Genomic DNA, 16,864 nt, shown 5'->3' with positions numbered 1-16,864 from the left:
TAAAATCCCAATAAAATGCATTTACGTTTTTGGTTGTAACATGACAAAATGTGGAAAATTTCAAGGGGTATGAATACTTTTTCAAGGCGCTGTAAATGCAGAGGGCTCTGGTGCCACCACCCAAAATGTCCGGAGGGCCATATTATACTGTTATAATTTCAAAGTTTCCTATTAGTGTTATTACAATGGGGTCAATAACATATCATTAGTTCCCTTCACCAGCTCCTAATCTAATTGGCTATAAGTGATGAGCTGTAAATTGACTTTAACCCTTTGCTATATTGATGGCACTTAGTTAGTTAATCATTAAGCCTGGATTCACACTGTTGAGATGCATTTATGTTATGCAGCTCATTAACATATGTTTTCATTAAGGCTCAGATTGAGAGATATGTGGCCAGCAGACCATGGATCTCCAAAATAGCGTTCAAAAGGTTTATTAAAACGATCACATCACCTCATAATGTAGCAATGCTTTGGAGCAGTACAGGACCCCTAAAGTGATACTAAACCCACTCTGTTTAATTGACATTGTCCCTTCTATTTCTGTATGTGGATAATGGCACTGTAATTATTAAAATTGAATAAAAAAAATCTAAGTACAAGTAAGAAAAAGTTTTTCCTATTCGATATACAGCTGTCACATGACCCAGCTCTTTCCCAGCCCGTCTGCAGGGAAACATAAGCAGGAGGAAGCTCTAGTCCTTTGCTGCTGATCACATGTTCAAAAAACACAACCTTTGGAATAAAGCGTAAAAAAATAAATCATTAATATCAATAAACTGTTTTAAATTGTCATACAAATGTATATTTGAAATCAAATCTTTATTTGTTTTAGGCAATAACATGATGTGGGTGGATTTCTGCCAGTCACAGGTTTTGTCACGCCCCTACAGCCTGTATCTTAGAATAAGAGGGAGATGAAGCCTCCAATAATCTAAGTGTAATATCCTGCTTCCATTGTGTTTAGCTGGTTAGTAGACATGGAGAAGGAGGGAGGGAGTGGACTGTCATTTATCACAGTGTATGCACCCACATGTGTGACTTTATAGTCACATGGGTTGCTCAGATGTGATAAGGAGGAAATGCTCAGCATAGATACTCACTGAAAACTGAGCATGTGCAGAGTTGTCACCTCAGCTGCAAAATCCCTAGCTGAATTTGGGACATGAACAGAAGGGGGAGATAGAGAGCAGCGGGATCAACCAGGTGTTTTGCAGAACACAGAAAACAAATATTATAGTGACTGAGTAAGTATGGACAGCATTTAATACACCATTTATTCATAGTTTTTTATTATATAAGTTTAGCGACACTTTAAGATATGTGACCAGCATGGGTCACATGCCTAAAGAAAGGGTCCTGCGTGACTCTTAAACAATGCTATTTTACGCTGTTATGTGATAATTGTATTAAACCTTTTGGATGCTAGTTTTGAGATCCATGGTGAGCTGGCCACGTACACTATATTTACCAAAAGTATCGGGGACGCCTACCTTTACACGCACATGAACTTTAATGGCACCCCAGTCTTAGTCCATAGGGTTCAGTATTAAAGGGGTTGTAAACCCTTGTGTTTTTTTTAACTTAATGCATCCTATGCATTAAGGTGAAAAAACTTCTGTCACTGAACAGCCCCCCAGCCCCCCCATTTTACTCACTTGAGCCCCGTAATTCCTACGCCGGAGATGCACTCTACCTCTAGCTGGGGTTCTCAGCTCTTGATTGGATAAATTGATAGCAGTGCAGCCATTGGCTCACACTGCTGTCAATCAAATCTAATGACGCAGGTGCCAGGGGGTGGGGCCGAGTGTGGCATTATGTGTTTAAGGACTCAAATTCTGGACTCGGTAGTGCACCTGCACAGTAACCCACAGGGAGAGCGCTTCTCCTAGGGAGTTTATCAAGGTGGGGAGGAGCCGCGAGCGCCGTTGGGGGACCCTAGAAGACGATAATCGGGGCCACTCTGTGCAAAACGAACTGCACAGTGAAAGTAAGTGTGATGTTTGTTATTTTAAAAAAAAGCGTTAACACTTCTGGGAAGGCTGTCCACAAGATTTAGGAGTGTCTATGGGAATGTTTGACCATTCTTAGAACTTGCTTTGTGCACTAGTCAAAATAATTTGGTGGAGGGGGGATTATGGTGTGAGATTGTTTTTCAGGGGTTGGGCTTGGCTCCTTAGTTCCAGTGAAGGGAACTCTTAAGACATCAGCATACCGAGAAATTTTGGACAATTTTATGCTCCCAACTTTGTGGGAACAGTTTGGGGATGGTCCCTTCCTGTTCCAACATGACTGCGCACCAGTGCACAAAGCAAGGTCCATAAAGACATGGATGAGCAAGTTTGGGGTGGAGGAACATGACCGACCTGCAGAGAGTCCTGACCTCAAACCGAAAGAACACCTTTGGGATGAATTCGAGCGGAGATTGCGAAAACGGCCTTCTCATCCACATCAGTTGCCTGACCTCACAAATGGGTCAAACATTCCCATAGACCAGGGATCCTCAAACTATGGCTCTCCAGCTTTTGTGGAACTATAGATCCCATAAGGCATTGTAAAACTCTGGCACTCACAGACATGACTAGGCATGATGGGATTTGTAGTTCCTGAACAACTGGAGGGCCATAGTTTGAAGACCCCTGCCATAGACACACTCCTAACCCTTGTGGACAGCCTTCCCAGAAGAGTTAAAGCTGTTATAGCTGCAAAGAGTGGCAAAGTCTGGGGTGCCATTAAAGTTCACCTTCGCGTAAAGGCAGGTGTCCCAATACTTTTACCTATATTAAGGCTTACCTGTAAGTGTTGGAAATATCTCCTAAACCTCTGCGGTTTAGGAGATATTTACAAAAAAAGCAGATGCGCATGCGCACTTTAGAAAGGACAATTTGTGCCGTTTCTAAAGGGGTCATACTGTGACTGGGGGCTCCCACGCGACTCCAGCCAGTCACAGAGCCGGAGTTTGCGGCTCCGGAAAGAAAGAGGGGTGAAGATGGACGCTCCCTGCTAGTGGGGACAACGGAGACATTGCAGGCTTTTGTGTCAGGTAAGTGACACATAATGCATAGTAACCCATTATGCTTTACCTTTGCAGGGAAACAAAGAGGAAGTTTTATTTTGCTATAATAAATATCACCCAAAAATATATATAACATTTTTTTTTTCCTCAGTTTAGGCCGATATGTATTCTTTTACATATTTTTGGTAAAAAAAATTGCAATAAGCGTTTATTGATTGGTTTGAGCAAAAGTTATAGTGTCTACAAAATAGGGGATAGTTTTATGGCATTTTTATTAATAATTTTTTTTACTAGCGGCGATCAGAGATTTTTATTGTGACTGCAACATTATGGCGGACACATCGGACAATTTTGACACATTTTTGGGACCATTGGCATTAATACAGTGATTAATGCTATAAAATTGCATTGATTACTGTAAAAATGTCACTAGCAGTAAAGGAGTAAACCATTAAGAGCGGGAGGGGTTAAGTGTATCCTAGGGGCATTTTTCTAACTGTCTGGGAGCGTGGCTGTGTGTGACATCACACTGATCGCTGCTCCCGGTGACAGGGAGCAGACGATCAGTGTGCTGTCATTAGGCAGAACAGGGAGATGCTGTTTATATCGGCATCTCCCCGTTCTTGAGCTCTGTGACGCGATCGTGGGTATCCCCGCGGCGATTGAGTCACGGAGCTCGCAGCAGGCGCGCACGTGCGGGCACAGTGGGAAATTCAAAGCAACGTACGGGTACGTTACTTTGCCCAGCCATGCCATTCTGCCGACGTATAAGTACAGGAGCCGGTCGGGAACCGGTTAAAGCGGAGTTCCACACAATTTCCCAAATTAAGCTTATTACCAAGCTGGCATAATATACATAGTCAAATGGCAAGATTTTTTACTTTTTTTCCTATGCAGTATTAATGTGGCGTTGACTGTGTATTGCCGTCATATTCGGCATTGCTTTGTCTCCTGGGGTGGCGCGCTGTCTCCTGGGAGCTATGAATCAGTCTTCCCAGGAGTCAGTGTGGCTAGCCGCCGCTAAATATCGCAAGATCCCGAAACCGGAAGTGACGCGATGACGCCAGCTGGAATGAGATCTGTGTGCTTTTGTTTTTCTTCATTGCCATCACAAGGGGGCGGGCATGTCCAACGACGCCACCCGTTGTGATGGCAACATCAGGAGCTTGCGGCACTGTGACGTGTACATAATGCGCATGCGTGGGAACGGGTGGTGCATGCTGGTAGCTCAACATCACCGTATCCCGGAACTGGCTGCTTGTGGGCTTCACATGCCCACAGGCAAGGTGACAACTGCCAGTAGCACAGAGTTTAAGTTCTTTTTACATATGAAAACGTACATCAGGGGGTAATTTTGAAAAAAACAAGTGAGTGGGACATTAACATTATATGAACTTAGTAATTTTGGAAAAAAATTATTTGATTGGACGTTGAACTCCGCTTTAAGGTTTGACCTCATATTATATGGTTTTGGTAAACCTGAAGACAAAAATCTGCAGAAAATCTAATAGTGTGTATGGGGCTTGAGGCTAGGTTTCCACTATTGTGACCTGAAAGTCACACAATTTTGCCATGATTTTTGCCACAATTTTGATGCAACTTGAAGCCATGCATGTGTATTCTTGAGGTCTATGGACCTCAAGTCACATCAAAGTGGGACCAAAGTATTGACTACTTTGAAGTCACAGTGACTTAAAGTCGCATAGATATGAATGGTACTCATTGGAAAATATGGGGTATGACTTGTCATGCGACTTTGCAGTCCCAAGTTGCATGACAAGTCGTGCTAGTGGACACTGAGCCTAATGTGTTTGGTGATGTGTGTGTTACCACAATGCAACAGTGTGAACCCAACCTAGAGGCACATTTACACAACCATGTGGTGCTTTGGAGCACATGTATATTAATGTCTCTGTGATTGTTGTGATGCACTACATTAGGCAGCCCTTTTAAAGTAAATAGACTGCAATGCACTTCAAAGCACAAACTAAGAGTTGCTGTTACAGTTTTTTTGCAGTGCAAAGCAATACAAAGGACACCATTTGCTAAAACTGGAGAGTGCAAAATCTGGCGCAGCTCTGCATAGAAACCAATCAGCTTCCAGGTTTTATAGTCAAAGCTTAATTGAACTTAGCTGAACTTAGAAGCTGATTGGCTACCATGCACAGCTGCACCAGATTTTGCACTCTCCGGTGTTAGTAGATCAACCCCACTGTACTGTACCTGCTGTGCAGCGCATGTGCATTTTAAACGTGTACTGGAGTGCCATGCATCCAACTTATGAATGGGCCCTTAGAAGGTTTGCACAAACAGAAATTTTCTTTAAAAATATTTTAAAATGATTTATATAAACAAATAAAAAAAACATCAATACACATATAGTTTTTTTTAACATATTTTATTTATTTACATATTTTTATCTTATAGAGGGTCTTGGTCAGATTGGGGAAGATGTCATCCAGTTTTCCCCCATCCATCTCTCCAGCAACAGATCTCTTATAATATCCTATTGCTCATTGTTATCAGTTCAGGGCAGAGCTGGATCAGGTTTGCTCTGTCTAAACATGAATATTAGCCCTTGTACACACGGTCGGAGAATCCGTCGGAATGTGTCCTATCGGACCGTGTTGTCGGATAATCCGACTGTGTGTGGTATGCATCGGACTGTTTCCGTCTGAATATCTGTCGGACCCAATTTTCCAACTTGTTGGAAATATTTTCCGACCAACTGGTTTGATCGGATATACTCCGATCATCTGTAGAGAATTTTGATCGGACAAAGTGCCACGCATGCTCAGATCAAATTCCTACATCAAAGCTATTGGCTACTAGCCTGAACGTAGTCCCATCGTAACGAAAAATTACGTCATCACGTTCTGAATGATCGGATTTTTCGACAACTTAGTCCGACCGTGTGTATGCAACAGTTTCGGACAAGATCCGACGGACAAAATCCGACGGATTTGGTTGGCAGAATGTCCGACCGTGTGCACAGGGGCTTAGAGTGATAGGAAGTGCTGATGACATCACGGAATTATGTAATGGATGTCCTGCAGATGCATTGTATTGCACTGTGCACCTACAGAGTGCTCTTGTGAAGATTTCTGTAGAAGGATCAGAAGCCCAGAAGATGATTGGTTGAGATCCTTGGCTTAGTGTTGGACCAACGTTGCCATTGACAGCTAGAAATTCTACCACTAAATCTTTCAAGACTCACAAGAGCTGCTGGAACCTACCCTATATTTGCCATATAACATCAACTTTTGTAATACAATATGCCCTTTGGATACTGCACACAACAGGGTGTCAACTGATCAAAAGAAAATCATAAGAATCAGATTCATATCCACCAACCTCAGGGGCCCTTTAAATTATGAACCCAATGATTTATCAATGCCCTGGCCTAACAGGCTACTTACAGATAACATATGTAAGTCCTGTCCACGATTCTGTATAACCATAGTGATCAGTGGGGAATTGCTTATCTGGTATCATTATTCTGTATAACCATAGTGGTTGGTGGTGAAGTGAGTGAATTTTATTTTGTTCAATAGACTCTGATGATGAGTATTTCCCCCCAGTAGCTTGTGTCTCTGCTCCTCTTCAATGGTGAGATTTCCCTTCTGTAGTTCTGGTATTTAGCGCATAACACAAGATTCCCGCCTAATACAATGAGCCTAAATATACTTTGGATAAAAGTAGGCAAATTTCATTGTGTTTTATTATGTCCAATAAACTCTGATGGTAAGAATTCCCATCAATAGTGTGTGTTTCTCCACAGTAGTTTGTGTCTCTGCCCCTCCCACAAGGGGGAGATTTCCCTTCAGTAGTTTGTATCTGTGCCCCCTCCCCACAATGGTGAGATTTCCTGCTGTAGTTTGTGTCTCTGCCCCTCCCACTATGGTGAGATTTCCTGCAGTAATTTGTGTCTCTGCCCCTCCCACAAGAGTGAGATTTCCCTGCAGTAGTTTGTATCTCTGCCCCCTCTCCACAATGGTGAGATTTCCTGCTGTAGTTTGTGACTCTGCCCCTTCCGCAATGGTGAGATTTCCTGCTGTAGTTTGTGTCTCTGCCCCTCCCACTATGGTGAGATTTCCTGTAGTTGTTTGTATCTCTGCCCCTCCCACTATGGTGAGATTTCCTGCAGTAATTTGTGTCTCTGCCCCTTCCACAATGGTGAGATTTCCTGCAGGTGTTTGTGTCTCTGGCCCTCCCACAATGGTGAGCTTTCCCGCAGTAGTTTGTGTCTCTGCCCCTCCCACAATGGTGAGATTTCCCGCAGTAGTTTGTGTCTCTGCCCCTCCCACTATGGTGAGATTTCCTGTAGTTGTTTGTATCTCTGCCCCTCCCACAATGGTGAGATTTCCCGCAGTAGTTTGTGTCTCTGCCCCTCCCTCAGTTGTAGGATCTCCCTGCACGTTTGCAGTGTATATCAGTAGGATATCTCACTGCGTGTCCTGCTGGCTCCTCCGCTCATCTATGCTAAACCTGATTACTAAGAACTCCACGGAAGGAAAGTATCAGTTCCACACAACCAAATTCCTGCTTCCATTTCCAGAATGAAGTTTCTAAGCAAATAAAACAGCCAATTGGCTGCTAAATGTATTATAAATCAGCCACTCCCCTGTTTAAAGGCGACCTGTACTTCTGCCAAAAACACCCATCCCCCCACCCATAGCCTCTTCATCAAAGCTGCCAGTGGTAGACAATAGACATCCTCCATTTTCAGACCATGGAGTGCCCATGGCTGGGCCATACTTACAACCTGCAGAGGACCTCTGATCATGTGACATATGCGCTGAGACTGACCATAGAGGGGGGCACCGTTATTCTCTATAGCTGAGCCTGGTGCAGGCGTGACATACTAAAGGACCGCTGGAAAGTGAACAAGCTGCCCGGCCCTGAGCAGGCCATGGCTGACAATGTGAGATGTCTACTGTAATATTACTGCCAAAAGTAGAGTTACCATTTAATTGCATTTATACATTTTATTGATATATAATAAAAGAATATTATTTTTCCTATCAGCCTGAAATTCCCTTTTATTAGGTTGTATTGATAACTCCTTTGGGTGATGTATTTTCGATGATGAATTTTGGTAAAGTTATTGTAATGATTGGCTGCGATCGGTGATGAGCAAATCCAGACAATCTTAGATCCCAATCTCGATTCTTCTGAATTCCTGCATGTAGATCGGATTGAACTGCCGGGAATCATACAATATATTGATAATAACATTTATATTACAGACCTCACTCAGCACATATTTTGGTTTTACCTGATGAATTTAAATAATTAATATATGCAATCGGGGCTACGTAAATAAAATCCTGCCACTACTAAACTCTGTGTAAACTGTTGGCGCTAGTGGTGTCGCTAGGGCGTGGCTTTTGGGGCCATATCCCCAAATCTGAGGCCCATAGCCCCGGGTCTCTGCAGGGGTCCCCAAGGGTAGGGGAGGCCTCTGGGGACCCTGATGTAAGTTGGGGGGCTCTCTGGGGACCCTGATTTAAGGGGTAGGCTCTCTGGGGCACCTGATTTAGGGGGAGGCTCTCTGGGGACCCTGATTTAGGGGGAGGCTCTCTGGGGACCCTGATTTAAGGGGTAGGCTCTCTGGAGACCCTAATGTAAGAGGGGCTCTCTGGGAACCCTGATGTAAGTGGGTGGGCTCTCTGGAGTCCCTAATGTAAGAGAGGCTCTCTGGGAACCCTGATGTAAGGGTGGGCTCTCTGGGGATATATACACACACAGACACACATATATATTTTATACATGTTTATGCCCGCCCAAGCGTATGACTTTCTTGACTATGCTGCTATGGGCTCCAGCCCCAGATCTTTTGTAGACCTAGCAATGCCCCTGGTTGGCGCTATATAAATCCTGTATTATAATAATAATAATAATAATACTTCTTGAGGACAAAAGTGTGTGTCCTTGGTGCAGCATGGCCCCTGAAGGGTAAAGCAGGGGTCTCTGCAAGCAAGAAACCAGCATTTACATGGATATAATTATTAGGCCTCTCCACCCAGAATGAGAAGGCCAGACTGGAACTAAAGGAATGGAAGTCAGCACTCCAAAGATGCATTTCCAAGAATTTATTGCAAACACATAGAAGGGGGGTCAACAAAGGCTTCTGCCTATGGAAACATTTTTTTACTTTCTAAAATTATATATTCCTGTGCAAACATCATCAAATAAATAAACCTAATGTAAGCAGGGGTGTATTTATAAAAACAAAAATCACTGAATGCACATTTGTTCTGTGTGGATGCCAGCAAAATCGAACGTAGCCTAATTTCTCTCCAGGTTGGATGTTTTTCATTCTTAAGGATAGATTGGAAACACTAGATGGCGCTGACGGTCATAGTATGTATTTATTTCCTATGTTCATCAGCTACATCTAGTGGCCATAATGCATTGTTTTCCTGATTGATGCTATTTTTAGTAGAGAAGACAATGGCCTTGTAACTGTTTCTCTAGCGTTCACACATAGTGAATGTACATGCAGGTTCACAGGACAAATAGGGATGCAATTTTTTTTTTTGTTATAAATACCCCCTTATGTGTTATTTGTTAACAAAAATATATAGTTGCTATAAAATGTCATACATATTGCCACATGTGTTTACAATATTGATCACATGAAGGTTAGATATAAATGCCTAAATAGTTACTTCACAACTCAGTTTCTTTGTTTTTAAATGTTTTAGATATTAATTGAGTACGTAATTATTTACGATATATTTTATATATTATATATATATATATATATATATATATATATATATATATAGGTAACATTCATATTACAGACTTCACTCAGCACATATATTAATTAATTAGGTATTTAATTATTTACTATATATTTTATATATCATACATATTATATCTATCTATCTATCTATCTATCTATCTATCTATCTATCTATCTATCTATCTATCTATCTATCTCTATATATATATGTAACATTGATATTACAGGCTTCACTCAGCACATATTTTGGTTTTACTTGATGAGTTTAAATAATAAATATATGCAATTGGGGCTATATATAATGTTTATATATTTATATAAATGTAACTTTAATATATAAGTCTATTTAAATTTACATTTGACTTTCAATCCTTTTCATTTTGAATATTTGGATGGAGCTTCTTTAGGTGTCTTGCACATGGCCAGACACTTGGTGTATGACAGCATAGAGTAAAATTCACTTGTTGCGGCACCTGCAGCTTATTTTCTGTCCATTGAGATGCATTACAAAAGCCGTTGCACATGGCTATAAGCACATAACTGCTGGCACTCATATTTACACATGCACATGCGCAGGCGTCCTTTTTAAAAATACATTTTATACATTGTGTAATGCATCCTGTTGGTTAAAAATAAACTGCAGCTGTTACTCTCGGGCGCCACATGTATTTTACTTTGTGCCACCTTATGCCCAATGTAAGGCCGTGTAAAAAAGCTCTCATTTATCATATATTCAATGAAAAATTTAAAACATCCGACTATATAAAGCTCTTACTGTAGACAAAACAGTACACCTTTACAAACGTTGCATGCTTGTTATCAGATGAAACTCCCAACTTCTCATTTTTAGATAGAAATCACATGCACGACTTTAGTTTTTTTGGTGTGAAAAACGTTAAACGTTTAGAAATTGGCGAATTAGTCAAATGACCTAAGCAGTATTAACCCCAAAAGCAAACATTTGTTATTTTGCAGCTTACCAATTCTTATGCAGGTCATACATGGGTCGAATTCTGAACAAATTTTCTTTCAAAAATCCGAAACTTCATCTCTCGTTTTGTAATCCGATGGTGCCACCATTGATTTCGAAATTTGACCATCTATTCTAAGCCTTCAATTTTTACCTCATTTTGCTAGAGAAAAATACATATTGTGGCTGGGGAATCTTTTTTTCAGGTCACAGCTCATGCACATTTCTTATTAGATTATATTTTTCAAATGATTCTCCCTTGATTAGAAATTCGTTTGTTCTTCAAAAATATTCCAACATGCCCGATCACTCAAATTTGTTGGCCGAACGAAAATCGGCCGTTGCTGTGGCCCACTAATGGTGCAAAATTCGAAGGAAAATTCTTATGCCCTGTACATACGGTTGGAAAATCCGATCGTTTGTGGGCTCTATTGGACTTTTTCCATCGGAAATTCAGACGGAAAAAATTTGAGAGCAGGATTTAAAATTTTCTGACAAAAAAATACGATCTGACTTTTTCCGATAGTTTGTAGAGAATTCTGACTGACAAAGTGCCACGCATGCCCAGATCAAATTACGAGACCAAAGCTATTGGCTACTAGTCTCTACTTAGTCCCGCCGTACGCAACGAACATCACCATGTTCCGAACGATTTGATTTTCCGACAACTTTGTCCGACCGTGTTTATGCAACACCAGTTTCGGACAAAATCCGTCAGAAAAAATCGTAAGGATTTTGTGGTCGGAATGTCCGACCGTGTGTACAGGGCATTAGACTCCATACACACTATTAAGGCCCCATGCATGGTTTTGGTAAATCTGAAGACAAAAATATGCAGAAAATCTAATAGTGTGTATGGGGCCTTAAGCCTCATACACATGATCGAGCTTTCCGACGGGAAATGTGCGATGACAGGCTTTTGGCAGAAAATCTGACCGTGTGTACGCTCCATCCGACAATTGTTGTCAGACTTTCCGTGGACAAATGTTGGATGGCAGGTTTTAAAATTTTCCGCGGACAAATGTCTGTTGTCAGATTTTCTGAGTGTGTGTACACAAGTCCGTCAGGCAAAAGTACAAACATGCATGCTTAGAAGCGAGGACGTGCCAGAAGTGAAGGTTCTTGTAAACTAGCGCTCATAATGGAGAATTAACATTGGTGAAGTGGCAAATTATGACATCTCGAAATGCAGCGCACAATTCTCTTCTTCTTTAATGGGATAATAATGAAGCTGCTTTGCTGGTGATACTGATGGAGTTATTGCAAATGATTTTTCAAAAGCTTTTTTTATATAGTGATATCAAAAATAATATTATTATGCTTTTTTTTTTGGGCAAGTTACCACAACACCATTATCCCGTAGTTTTTAAGATCAAAGATATAACTATGTTGGTGTCCCTTGTCAATTTTACATTGTATTTATTTAAATGTAACTGCCTACTCCCAAACTGTCATTTGAAGTAAAACACATAGCCAAGTATTATTCTCCACAATCTTTTTATTGTGCATTAAAAAATCGAAAACAAATATAATTAGACATGCTATCTGCCAATAGAACTTAACCAAAAAAGTGCATTCTATGCATCCAAAAATATAGAAAATATAACAAATCAAATCATTATTATTCAACCAAAAAAGTAATGCCAAAGCAATAACTCCGAGGCCAATAATCAATAACATGTTCTCTCCTCCAATGTCTGGTTGACAAACGCCCGTTCAGAATCAAACTGAAAAGCGCTAAATGAAAAACGCAAAAAGAAAAGAGCGAATCAACACTCGCGAAGCTTCAACTAACAAGAAATTAGCAGAAGGAGCCCAAAGAGTGGTGCTAAAGAGCTGAAAAGCCACGTAGAACGTCACTACGTTAGTGATTGTTGGCCAACAATTGTGTAACCATGTGTATGCAAGACAAGTTTGAGCCAACACCCTTCGAACAAAATTCCACGGTTTTGTTGGCGTAAAGTCCGATTGTGTGTACGAGGCATTAAGATTTTACCTCATATTGTATGGTTTTGGTAAATCCGAAGAAAAAATCTGCAGAAAATGTAATAGTGTGTATGGGGCCTTAGGCTTTCTTTCATATTATTTTTACCTGTTGATCGAAAGCCTCGTACACACAATACAAAAATTGGATGGGAAAATTCGTAAAAGACGAGCTGTCTGCATATTTTCGGATCGTTAGTACGGTGCTTTCGACAGCCAATTTTACTTTTTTCGTCAGACAAAAGCTGGATGTGCAGGCTATAAAATTTTTGTTGGATGTGAACGCAACGTCTGAAGCCTCGTACACACGATCGGATTGTTCTCCAACAAAACTGGATTTTGTGCGAAGGGTGTTGGCCCAAACTTGTCTTGCATACACATGGCCACACTATTGTTGGTCAACAATCACAAATGTACTGACGTACTACGTGGTGTTTCAGCTCTTTAGTGCCACCCTTTGGGCTCCTTCTGCTAATTCAGTGTTAGTAGAAGTTTGGTGAGTGTTGATTCGCGCTTTTCATTTTGCGCTTTTTAGTTCGTTTCTGAACGGCCGTTCGTCAACCAAACATGTTGCGGAATCAGAGGAGATAACTTATTTATTATTGGCCTTGGAGTTATTGCTTTGCCATTATTTTTTTGATTGAATAATAATTTGATTTGGTATATTTTCTATATTTTTGTATGCATAGAATGCACTTTTTAGTTAAAGGGATTGTAAAGTAATTTTTTTTTTCTTAAAATAACAAACATGTTATACTTACCTCCACTGTGCAGCTCGTTTTGCACAGAATGGCCCCGAACCTGCTCTTCTGGGGTCCCTCGGCGGCTGTCTCTGCTTCTTCCCGCAGGTACTTCTCACGTTCATGTGAGGTCCCTCGCATGGTGAGAAGCACCTGTGGGCGCGGTCCCGTGATACAGCCGGCGGCTATAGCCACTCGCTGTATCACACGGCCCCGCACCCCCGGCGCGCCGCGTCATTGGATGTGATTGACAGCAGCGCGAGCCAATGGCTGCGCTGCCTTCAATCCATCCACTCCAGCCAATCAGCGGCCAGGCTGAGTGGTGAAGAGGAAGTCGGGGGCGAGTGCGGGACTTTCAAGGGGTGAGGTAAGTAAAACGGGGGGACTGGGGGCGCCGGCACTGTCAGATGTTTTTTCACCTTAATGCATAGAATGCATTAAGGTGAAAAAACATTTACCTTTACAACCCCTTTAAGTTGTATTGGCAGATAGCATGTCTAATTTTTTTTTTTTTTTTTTTTTATGCACAATAAAAAAATTGTGGAGAATAATACTTGGCTATGTGTTTTACTTCAAATGACAGTTTGGGAGTAGGCATTTACATTTAAAAAAATAAAATGTAAATTGAGAAGGGACACCAACATAGTTGTACCTTTGATTTTTAAAAACTACAGGATAATGATGTTTTGGTAACTTGCCCAAATAAAAAAAAAATAAATAAAAAAAAAGGCATAATAATAATATTCTTGATATCACTAGAAAAAAAAAAGCCTTTGAAAATTAATTTGCAATAACTCCATCAGTATAACCAGCAAAGCAGCTTCATTGTTATCCCATTAAAGATGAAGAGAATTGTGGGCTGCATTTCGAGATTTCATAATTTGCCACGTCACGAATGTTAATTCTCCATTACGAATCCTAGTTTACAAGACCGACCGCTTCCGCTTCATCCTTGCTTACGAGCATGTGTGTTTGTACTTTGGACTTTTGTCCGATGGACTTGTGTACACACGTTTGGAAAATCCGTGGAAAATTTTAAAACATGCTATCCAACATTTGTCCATGGAAAATCCGACAACAATTATTCGATGAAGAGTACAAATGGTCGGATTTTCTGGCAACAGCCTGTCATCACACATTTTCCATCCCAAAGTCCAATCGTGTGTACGTGGCTTGATCTTCGGATGGTCAGTACAGAAATCGTCACACAAAAGTCGAATGTACAAACACACATGATCGGAATTAAGGAACGGCTGGGAAGAGTTTGGTCTTGTAAACTACTGTTTGTAATCTAGAATTAACATTCGTTATGCGGCAATTGATGAAATGTCGAAATGCAGCGCACAATTCTCTTCTTCTTTAATGGGATAATAATGAAGCTGCTTTGCTGGTGATACTGATGGAGTTTATGGCAAACTTATTTTAAAAGGCATTTGTTTTGTAATGATATAAATACTAATATTATGATTGTTGTTTGATTTTTTGGGGAAGTTACCACAACACCATTATCCTGGAGTTTTTCAGATCAAAGATACAACAATGTTGGTGTCCCTTGTCAATATTCCATTGTGTTGTTTTTAATGTAACTGCCTACTCCCAAACTGTCATTTGAAGAAAAACATATAGCCAAGTATTATTCTACAAATTTTTTTTATTGTGCAGAAAAAAAACAACAGGAATTTAGTTAGAGATGCTATCTGCCATCCAAATAAAAATAACTTAACACAAAAGTGTGAATCAACGCTCACCAAACTTCTACTAACATGAAATTAGCAGAAGGGGTGCAAAGGGTGGCACTTTAGAAATTAACTTCTACTTTATACTCTCATAGTACATCACTACGTTCGTGTTAGTCGAATGACAATTTGTGGATAGTTAGCATGCTAGACAAAATCCTGCACACCCGCTTTAGACAAAAATCAGACGCTTAGTCGTACAAAAATCGAACCATGTGTACGAGGCTTTACTCTCCCCCAAATGTAGCAGGGATGAGACAAACCATTTACCACTGGTAGCGGTGCTTAAAATGACCATCTTTATTCATGTAAAACCCAAAAGTAAACAAAAATGTTGTAACTACTTAGAAAGTGTTAGCTGGAGTTTGGCTTCAATTTATTAGTGTAATCTAAATCAGCTAGTACATCTGACACTCCTCTCCCCCCCCCCCCAAATGAACATTGCTGCTGCTGTCTAAAGGTGCCCCTGTGCACCTTCATCCAGAGTGAGGATGGTTTGCTACTGGCATGATCAGCAGGTGACAACAGAGGGGAAATAAAAGCCTAATGCCCCATACACACGGTCGGACATTCCGACTACAAAATCCGTCTGATTTTTTCCGACGGATTTTGACACAAATTTGGTTGGATACACACGGTCACACAAAGTTGTCGGAAAATCCAATCGTTCAGAACGCGGTGACGTAAACCACATAAGACAGGACTATAAAGAGGGCAGTAGCCAATAGCTTTCGTCTCGTAATTTATTCTGAGCATGCGTGGCACTTTGTCCGTTGGAATTGTCTACACACGATCGGAATTTAACCGATCGGATTTTGTTGTTGGAACATTTTAGATCTTGCTCTCAAACTTTGTGTGTCGGAAATTCTGACGGAAAAAGTCAGATGGAGACCACACACGATCGGATTTTCGGACAACAAGATCCGATCGCACATTTTCCGTTGGAAAGTCTGACCGTGTGTACAGGGCATGAGAAAAGAAAACAGATGCAGCTACCACATCTAATGATTGGCAAACTGCAATATATTACATTTTCTTTTTTTTTTTTTTAACAGCATTACGTTTTTATTGAGTTTTAGAAGTATGATAAAAAATACAGAGAACACAAGGGACACAAGAGCAGCAAATTTGTCTACAATCCAGTCATGTAAATTATTGTATACTACATTTTTGGTTTTAATTGTCACACAAGGGGTGCCCATTCTTTCAAATAGGCTTATATCATTTTATTAATTTGGTGCACAGTTCCATTCTAGGTTCTGTTAATAAATTCTGGCGTATATACAAATGTTAATCCCCCCCCCCCCCATAATGTCACATAAGCCAATGCCAATGCTTGGCATTATGGTGGAAATTTTCTAAAATTGGAGCACTCAGAAGCTTTGCATGGTAGCCAATGAGCTTCTAACTTCAGCTTGTTCAATTCAACTTTGACAATAAAACCTGGAAGCCGATTGGTTTGCTGCACCAGATTTTGCACTCTCCGGTTTTAGTAAATCAACCCCTATGTGTACAATACATCTCGGGAAGGCAACTTCGGAGTGCTGTTGGCTTCCTATCCTTTACTATTGGTTTGGCACAGTGCCATTCATTGCAGTCACTACAAGAACCCTCTGAGTTATACTGGTCCAGAACTAGCAGCCCTACACAACATTTGCTGTG

This window comes from Lithobates pipiens, unplaced genomic scaffold (genome assembly GCF_037356315.1).
Source record: "Lithobates pipiens isolate NorthernLeopardFrog02 unplaced genomic scaffold, aLitPip1_a1.2 Scaffold_25, whole genome shotgun sequence".
Taxonomy (NCBI): Eukaryota; Metazoa; Chordata; class Amphibia; order Anura; family Ranidae; genus Lithobates; species Lithobates pipiens.
The sequence above is the reverse complement of the archived record's forward strand: the minus strand, read 5'-3'. Positions refer to the sequence as shown.